Here is an 8,435-nt window from a genome sequence, read left to right as displayed (position 1 = left end):
CTTAGAGTGTAGTTCTGTTGGTGATGAATTCTCTCTGAAGAGATCTGTAGGGTACCTTCATTGTTGAAGATATTTTTGCTGGGTATAGGATTTAGACTGAGAGGTTTCTTTCTTCCTTTTGGTATTTAAACTATTTTGCTTTCCTGGTCTCTCACCTGCACCATTTCCAGTGAGAAATCTGCAGCTATCCTTATATTTGTTCCTCTGTATGTAATGTGTCTTTTCTCTCTGGCTGCTTCTAAGATGTTCTCTTCACCACAAGTATTCAGCAACTGGATCATATACGCATTGGTGTAGTTCTCAAGTTTTTGTACCTGGGCCTCATTGAGCTTCTTGGATCTGTGAGTATATAGTTTTCATCAAATTTAGAAAAAATTTGGCCATTATTTCTTCAAATAATTTTTCTGTATTCCAGCCCTTTTTCCCCAGGGCCTCCAATTATGTATATATTGGGCTGTTTGAAGTTGCCCCATAGCATTCTGATGCTTTCCTCATTTTTTAAACTTTTTTCTCCCTGTATAATTTTGGATAGTTTCTATTGCTATGTCTTCCTGTTCACTAAAATGTTCTTCTGCAAAGTCTGATCTGCTATGAATCTTGGGCATCTTACTTATTGTAGTTTCTATCCCTAAAATTTTGATTTACAACTTATTAAAATCATACATGTTTTTGAACATATGGAATACAGTTATAATAGCTGGTTTCACATCCTGGGCTGCTAATTATAACATCTGTGTCAGTTCAGGTCAAATTTTTTTTTTTAAGATTTATTTACTTGATTGAGAGAGAGAGTGGGTGCACTTACAAGTGTGGGGTGGGGCAGAGGGAGAGAATCTTCAAGCCAACTCCCCACTGAGCATGAAGCTTGACGCGGGGCTTGATCTCATGACCCATGAGATCATGACCTGAGACAAAACCAAGAGTGAGCCGCTTAACCGACACCAGACACCCCAGTTCAGGTCAATTTTGATTGATTTATTTTTCTCATTATGAGTCATATTTTGCATGCCTGATAATCTTTGTTTACATTCCAGACATTGTGAATTTTACCATGTTGGGTGCTGGATATTTTGATATTTCTATAAATATTCTTGCTCTTTGTTATGGGAGCCAGTTAAATTGCTTGGAAACAGCCTGATCCTTTTAGTCTTGCTTTTAAGAGCTATTAGGTAGGGCTAGAGCAGTGTTTTGTGAAGGGTTAATTATTCCCTACTATTGATGCTCCATGATGCTCCATGAATGGTACAGTTTTCCAGTCTGGCTGGGGGAACAGACTCTGTTCCTCTGTTCCCAGCTCTGTGTGAACACCTAGCATTATTGTCTAATCCTCCCAGATGGTTCCTTCCCCAGCCTGGGGTAGTTTCCTCCCACTCACAGGTCTATCATGCTGAACACCTGAGGGAGACCCTCTCTGGATTTCCAGATTTCTGTACAGCTTTCTCCTCTTCAATGCTCTGTCCTGCAAATTCCGGCCACCTTGTTCTCCCCCAGACTTTTAGCTCTGGCCCCAGACAGAGAATTCTCAACTCAGAGTATTTGCTGAGCTCCGCCTGGATTCTCTCCCCATGCTACAGCCTGGAAACCCCTCATAAGACAGTAAGCTTGGGCAATCATAGAGCTTACTTTGTTTTCCTATCTCTCAGTAACTGTCCTTTATTGCCTGACATGGTTTGAACACCATTGTTTCATATATTTTGTCTGGTTGGTTGATTGTTTCAGGTAGGAGAATAAATCCAGTCCCTGTTGCTGGTCTTGTTCTGGAAGCAAAAATCCTTCTTTTTTATCCTTTGTTACAACTAGAACAGTGTGGGGCACATTGTTGGTTCATTCATTGACAGCTTCTTAAATTAATTCATTTTTGTAAGTAGTGATATTCAAGGAAAAGTTTGTTTAGAAATTCAGTTGTTGGTGATTGGGTAATTTTTTTTTAATGTTCAATAACAAATTCTTGTAATTCTTACTCAGAAGACCAAATTCACTTATGAAATTGCATGAAGGCAGATTAAAAATTTTTTGGAAACAAACTATATACATAGCAATGTTTTTGAAATGCTTGCTTCATGTGGACCTGCTTTTATTTCTTTATTTTAAGATCATTTCTTAACTTATAGAAAATGACAAACATGAGATCAACACATTTTTTTTAAAGATTTTATTTATTTATTTGAGAGAGAGAGAGAATGAGAGATAGAAAGCATGAGAGGGAAGAGGGTCAGAGGGAGAAGCAGACTCCCTGCTGAGCAGGAAGCCCGATGCGGGACTCGCTCCCGGGACTCCAGGATCATGACCTGAGCCGAAGGCAGTTGCTTAACCAACTGAGCCACCCAGGCACCCGAGATCAACACATTTATAGCAGAATCCATGTTTATTGTCACCACCAGAGTCTCCCCTGAATGCCTGGGACACAGTAAATACTCAATACCTATTCGAAGAATGATTGAACGAATAGAACACTTTTTGGGCAGAATACTTTTTACCTCACCAACCAATATGATTTTATTTCAGTAACATCTCTGTCAAATATATCCATCCTCCCCTTTTATAAATCGAAGCTCTATTTATAATAGATCCATGCCTCTTCTGGTTCTCTTCACAATAAGCTCTGTTGCCCTTGCTTTGTAACATTGTTTTGTCAGATGAAGTTAACACAAATCAATATTTTTTTCTCTATAAGAAAGGCCAACATTTTGATTTGGAAATCTTAATTGAAGAGGTTTGGCTTGCAGTCTTGAAAGCATCAGCGTTGCATAATGCTTGGACTTCTAGCTTAATTCTTGTGGATTCTTGGGGCTCTAGCCCCTTGCCTGGAGCTCTCCCCACCTCTGTCATGCCTTTTTGTGGTCCAGCCAAATTTTGCACATCTTTCAAGCCCAGCTTAAGCCTTCCTTCCTCTGTGAAGCCTTCTCCTGACACAGCAATCTTGCCTTCTGCCTGTTCCTTAGAACTGAATTCTTTTCCATTCAATTGGTACCTCATCGACCATACTCCTTGTCATACTTTTTGTGTTTACGTGGGAACATCCGTCTCAACCAGCTCGTGACCACCTTCACGACCAGAGACCCACATGTGCCTAGCACAGGAATAATACTAGCAACAACCAACACATACTGAGTACTTACTACGTGCCTGTGGTTGTTCTAAGACCTTAGGAATGACTTCAGTTAATCCTTACCTCACTCTAAAGGAATGGTGCTATCGCGATCCTGCTTTCCAGACCAGGAAGCTGAGGCCCAGAGTCAGGTCACTTCCCCGGGGTGGCCAGCAGAGCGAGGATTCAAATCAAGCATGCTGAGAGCCCGAGCCCTCAGCCCTGCACTGTGCCACGGCACCGGGGGGTGGGGGTGTAGTAGTAACTCAGTACATCTCTGTGGAATGCAGGCAAAAATGCAGGTCTGGCCTCTGCAGGAGGGAAAGGTCTGGAGAAGCTCTGTTTTACTCTCGCAGCCTCGCTGTTTCCCATCACCACTCCATGGTGTTGTTTTAGGAGCAAGACCCTGTGTGGTCCAGGAGGAAAAGGAGAGGATAGAAGTGAGGTGCCTACGCCCCTCTCCCGCCTTCCTCCCTTGCAGGCTGGGCAAAGAGCAAGCTGGGACAGTTCTCCTTCCTGCCACCCCGTAGCTCTCGGAGTCGGCTGGCAGTCTTGCACAGGGAGGAGCAGGAAAGGGTGGGGGGGCAGGTAGCGCCATCCTCAGGCTCCCTGGTTTCTGGGGCCTGAGCCTCCCAAGGCTCAGTCAATCGGATGTGCCTTTAGCTTGCCGGAATTCGGCTGGATTTACAGAGATAAGATCACTCCGACCCTTAATTCCCCAATGTAATTTATGGGCTTGCCTCCTTGGGCTGCAACACGTCTGGCTCTACGGAATCTCATAATTATTTATGTAAACACAGCATCCCGCCTTTGTGGATTATAATTGGACTTGAACAGCAAGAAGTAGGGACTTACACCCTTGGGACCGCGCTGAAACCCTTCTTTTGAAAACTCTCACCTGAGTCTTTGAAATCTTCCCTGTGGCTCATGGATAGCTTTAACCAGACCAAAAACAATTTTTTTTCCCCTTCCTCCTTCAGCAGGCCTGGGCAAATGTACCCCCAAACATCACCAGGTTTTGTACGGTCCTCTCGGCAAATGGGGTAAAGATACGCCAACCATCTTGGGTGGACCCAGACTGAGAGGACGGGAGCCCTGAGGTGGAGGCCTCCACAGGTCTCTTCATTGTCTGTTGGAACATGAATTTTATACCCCCACTAAGAATAAACAGGATTAGGAATTTAATGCTGTTTGGAAAAGAGGAGAGGTGGCTGGTTGAAAGAGAAAGGTCTTTGCTTTTTATTCATGCTGTGAGTTCCCCAGGAACCTTCGCTGTACATACACACACGAGAGCCAGGAGGATTAGGGGAAAGAAAATGAGCTGATTGAACCAGATGGTTCGGGAAGCACTCCCAGGAGGCCACTGGGGTGGATGAATCTGCAACTTTAAATAACATTAATTTCTGAAAGGCCCAAATTGTTTCCTAAATTACTGCACTGACCTCTTAGCTTTCATCTATTTTTATGGCAACTCTCCTGGTGGAAGGTAGGAACCGGCTTTGGGGAAATTCCTCATCCTCGGGGCTGCTGGTAAGGAATCCATTTCCTAAAGGAAAAAGAAAATCTTTAAGAAATCAAGGTGCTTTGGAAAACGGTTTCAGCAGAGAAAACCCGCCCCAGCCAGGTGATCTGAACAAACCATCGAGTTCTACTTGCCAGCTGGGCCACTCATTTCCTCAGGAGCCAGGGGCAAACCAATTAACCTCAGTATCCCCATCTGTAAAATGGGGTTAATAATGCTTACCTGCTGCAAGAGTGCTGTGAGCTTTTAATTGGGTAATGGCTGTGGAGCCCTTTGATGTAGTAAATTTTATTAACTTCCAAGGGATTCCCCGAGGCTAGAAAAAGCAGTTAAAATCCAAGAAAGAAGAAAGGCATTGAAACGCAAAGCTCGGCTAAGCTTTCACCTCCAGCTCTAATTTCAGAAGTGCGGATGGGAGTCTGCCGCTCCAGGGGGACTGGAAAGCTATGGCCAGGTCTGGGGCCGTCTGAATGGCATTTGGGAAGGGAGAGCCTGCAAACTGTCTCAGAAGGAGCTCAGCTTTCAGATCATGGAGGCTCAAGGTAAACAAATAGCCTTGCGTGATCAAACCGAGATCCTTCTTTGTCCCCCCTAAGGTGCTTTTCCGAGAGTAAGTTGCCAGTAAGGGAATTATTCTGGTGTTAATCCAAGGTCCTTGGAACTGAATTTAGAAACCCCCAGCTTCTGGCTTCCTGCTTCCCAACAATTAAATAGAGAACTCAAGGTCTGGCCTCTAGCCAGGGTTCCTGAGCAGAGAAGGGGTGGGGATCAGCATCAACCATGGGTCAGAGAACTGCGGCTTTTGCGAGTTCCATCACTCGTGGTGAGCAGCACCGGCTTAGGTTGCTGGGCCAGCTCTGTGCCTCAGTCTCCCACTTTGTAAAAAAATGATTTTAATCAGACATCTTTGCCTTAAGGGCCCGAGTAATTAAGATTTGGCATGTGAAGCTCACTAACATTATAAAGCACGTTCAAAGTGTTAGCTGTTCTAATTCAGGACAAACCCCTGCTTTCCTTAAGTAACTTTAAAAATCACAGATCTTGAATCATTGTACTCCAAGTCAACTCATTCAGCACAAGGAAGGCCTTCTTCCTCTCTAACTTCTGATCGCCCCCAACACATATTCAGTGCTCACTCATCGGTCAACACAACTGGGTATTGGTTACAAGGACACAGCCCAGTAGGGTGACCAACTCGTCCTGGTCTGCCTGGGCTGTCCCAGGTTTAGCACTAAACATCTGTGTACCAGGAACCCCCACTTTAACCCTGGCAAGACTGGGATAACTGGTGAGCCCACTGGGTCCTCGGGCTGGTGACAGACTGTCATTACCAGTTCCTGATAAGCAACTATGGCCCCAACATGAACATATCTGGGAAAAAGAGGCACCCTGGTGTGGCAGAGGAGCACTGAAGAGGGAGTCCTACAACCCAGCTCTCGCTTCTGGCTCTCCCACTATCTATTGACCTCAGATCAGACCTGTGGCCTCAGTTTCCAGCTGTAAAAGGAGGGGCTGTGATGTGACCCCTTTTCACCTTTTTCTCCAGGGAAAAAGGCTACAAGAACTTGCCCAACCGCCCCCCCCCGGGGGGGTATGCTATGTGGTTTTCAACAAAAAGGGCCAGTGGTTGGGAACATGCTGGAGACCCTGGTCTCTGTTTGTGGGGTTCAGCCCCTAGTACCCATAGAGTCCCGTAGCACCCTTTCTCTGTGAGCAGTGAACACATAGCTGGCAATGTGGCCGTTCCGAACAGCCAAGTGATGTACAAAGCAATCTACAGAGTTCTTTAGGCCACTGTCCTTTCTAAAGAGAGCATAAGTATATCCCTGAGATTCAAAACTTGTCTTTTCCAAGGCTGTGTTAGATTCAAGTTTGGCAAAATGGAGCACTGAGTCCAAAAATTACAATTTAAAAGACCTGCACTGTGTCCCTCTTCACAATTTACTAAGTTATACCGGTTTTGTTTTTTTGTTTTTCTGGGTGTGGTTTTCTGTAATTGTGTTTTATTGTACAATACAAAGGTAAAAAAAAAATATCTGCCGCTAAAAGAATTAAAACCACATTAATTATACATATGTTTTGTCTTTGCTGCCCAGATTCTCCAGCCCAACCCCTGCTTGTGTTTCTCCTTTGTTTGAGCCAGGTAGACGGGGAGATCATCACAATTGGATTGTTTTGGCGGAGCCACTTACTTTTGGGGGGCTGATCCTTTTAGAGTCGCCCTTGATAGGAGCTTAAGTTAATAAAAGCAGTCTTCTCGTGACAGATCAGAACCTGGCCGTTATAGCATTAAAAAAAAAAAGAAGAAGAAGAAGGAAGGAAAAATCACATTGAGAAGCACTGGGAAACAATGATTGAATCAAAGCCGCCCTCCACAGCCTCCCCCAGCTCCCGCCCCATCTGAAAACAGCCCTGTTTCAATTTCACCACTGAGCTCAGCCTGCCTGCTCCAGACATCCAGACCTCGCACTCTATAAATCGTCTCTGCCCTTGCCCCAGAGTTGCTGACTATATGTATTTTTGGGCCCAGCATTAATTCCCTCATCCTTGGCTGGTGACATTAAGATTTGTAACTGATAGAATGTGTTTTTAATGTATTTCCTGCAGGTTACTATTAAAGAAATCTAATTCTTCTGAACTTGCAAAAGGTTCTGCTTCCATTTATATAAAAGGGGCAGGGGGGTGGGTATTACGGGAAGAAATCCCCTGCAGCCTCCAGATGGACCGGGTGGCCTGCAGCTCTGAATCTCCGCTGAGCTCTGCCTCCCTCTCTTCCTCCTCCTGCCTGCGCCGTACTTTTCCTAGGTATGAAATGAGGATAAATATTTGTCTACGAGATGAGGGTGTTGTAAGGATTAATTGGTTGGTGCTTCGGGAAGTGTTTGAAGATGAAAGAGGCTCTCTGCAGATGCTAAGTAAACGCATACCGTGTCTGGTTTTAATGAGCCAGGTGAAGCCAGTGGGGATGGCTGGAGATTAACTGTGCCTAGTCCAGAGCCTGCCTGCATGGGCAGCAGGAAAACTGGGTGGTGCTCCCCGCTGGCTCCCTGGCTCCTGGCATATTGGTCTCTATAAATATATGTGAAGGAACCAAACTGGGATTTAACCCCGACCCTCATATCACAGAGGGCAGGGCGTCAGACTCCCCGAAGCATGCTTCCTGCCCATCATTCTAGCTCATGGCCTGGGCAAGTCACGTGGCCCCTTCGCCTTTCCAGATCTCAGTTCCTTGTTTGTCGATGGGGATAGTCAGGGTCCCCATCTCCTAGGGTTACAAGAAGGATTTCTCATAGACATGGCCAAGAGCAACTGCACGCTTGCTAAATGTCAGAGAGGCTCTAGGCACTTTACACTCACGAACTCGCCGAACTCTCACAACGGTCCAAGGAAGCACTGTTGTTATCAATGCCATTCTGCAAGTGACAGAATGGAGGCATGAGGGGTTACTTGGTGACTTAGTTCAAGTTCTTTTCTTTGTATCTCTCCCCCTCCCTCCTCAGGGCCCAAGTTCTCAAGCACAAACTAGACCATTGCTCATGAAGGGCAATACTGTGTGTTATACTTAGAACAACACGCACATCCCCAGTGCACAGCAAGCAGGTTGTCTGGGGGCTTCTCAGACTTGGCCTGATTTTTCCCAGCCAGCAGAGAGATACCCTGGGTCGGGGCTAGGCAGCGCATGATCCAGGACAGGCCCTGGGAAGGTATGAGCCAGGAGGGAAGGGACCAGGGCAACTGACAGGGGCTCTGCGAGCTATGGGAGGATGCCAGGTTTGTGCACCCAGCCAACCTGCAGGCTTTGGTCAAGTGTAAGTCTGGGCCTGC

At 45.7% G+C, this 8,435-nt stretch overlaps 1 long non-coding RNA gene across 2 annotated transcripts; it reads right to left on the bottom strand.

Moving 5' to 3' along the window:
• Window positions 1-2,358: 2,358 nt before the first annotated feature.
• Window positions 2,359-6,886, bottom strand: LOC141371171 (uncharacterized). 2 transcript variants are annotated; one of them, XR_012375910.1, is made up of 4 exons: window positions 6,803-6,886; window positions 4,531-4,634; window positions 3,987-4,217; window positions 2,359-3,494 (listed from the first exon to the last, which is right to left on the bottom strand). It is a non-coding gene; the product is annotated as an uncharacterized lncRNA (long non-coding RNA). The 2 variants fall into 2 exon arrangements; XR_012375911.1 differs by lacking the exon at window positions 3,987-4,217.
• Window positions 6,887-8,435: the final 1,549 nt, after the last annotated feature.

The sequence above is a fragment of the Callorhinus ursinus genome, unplaced genomic scaffold, assembly GCF_003265705.2.
Source record: "Callorhinus ursinus isolate GAN/ISIS: 27379988/994484 unplaced genomic scaffold, GSC_fseal_2.0 scaffold59, whole genome shotgun sequence".
In the NCBI taxonomy this organism is placed as follows: Eukaryota; Metazoa; Chordata; class Mammalia; order Carnivora; family Otariidae; genus Callorhinus; species Callorhinus ursinus.
The sequence above is the reverse complement of the archived record's forward strand: the minus strand, read 5'-3'. Positions and strand labels throughout refer to the sequence as shown.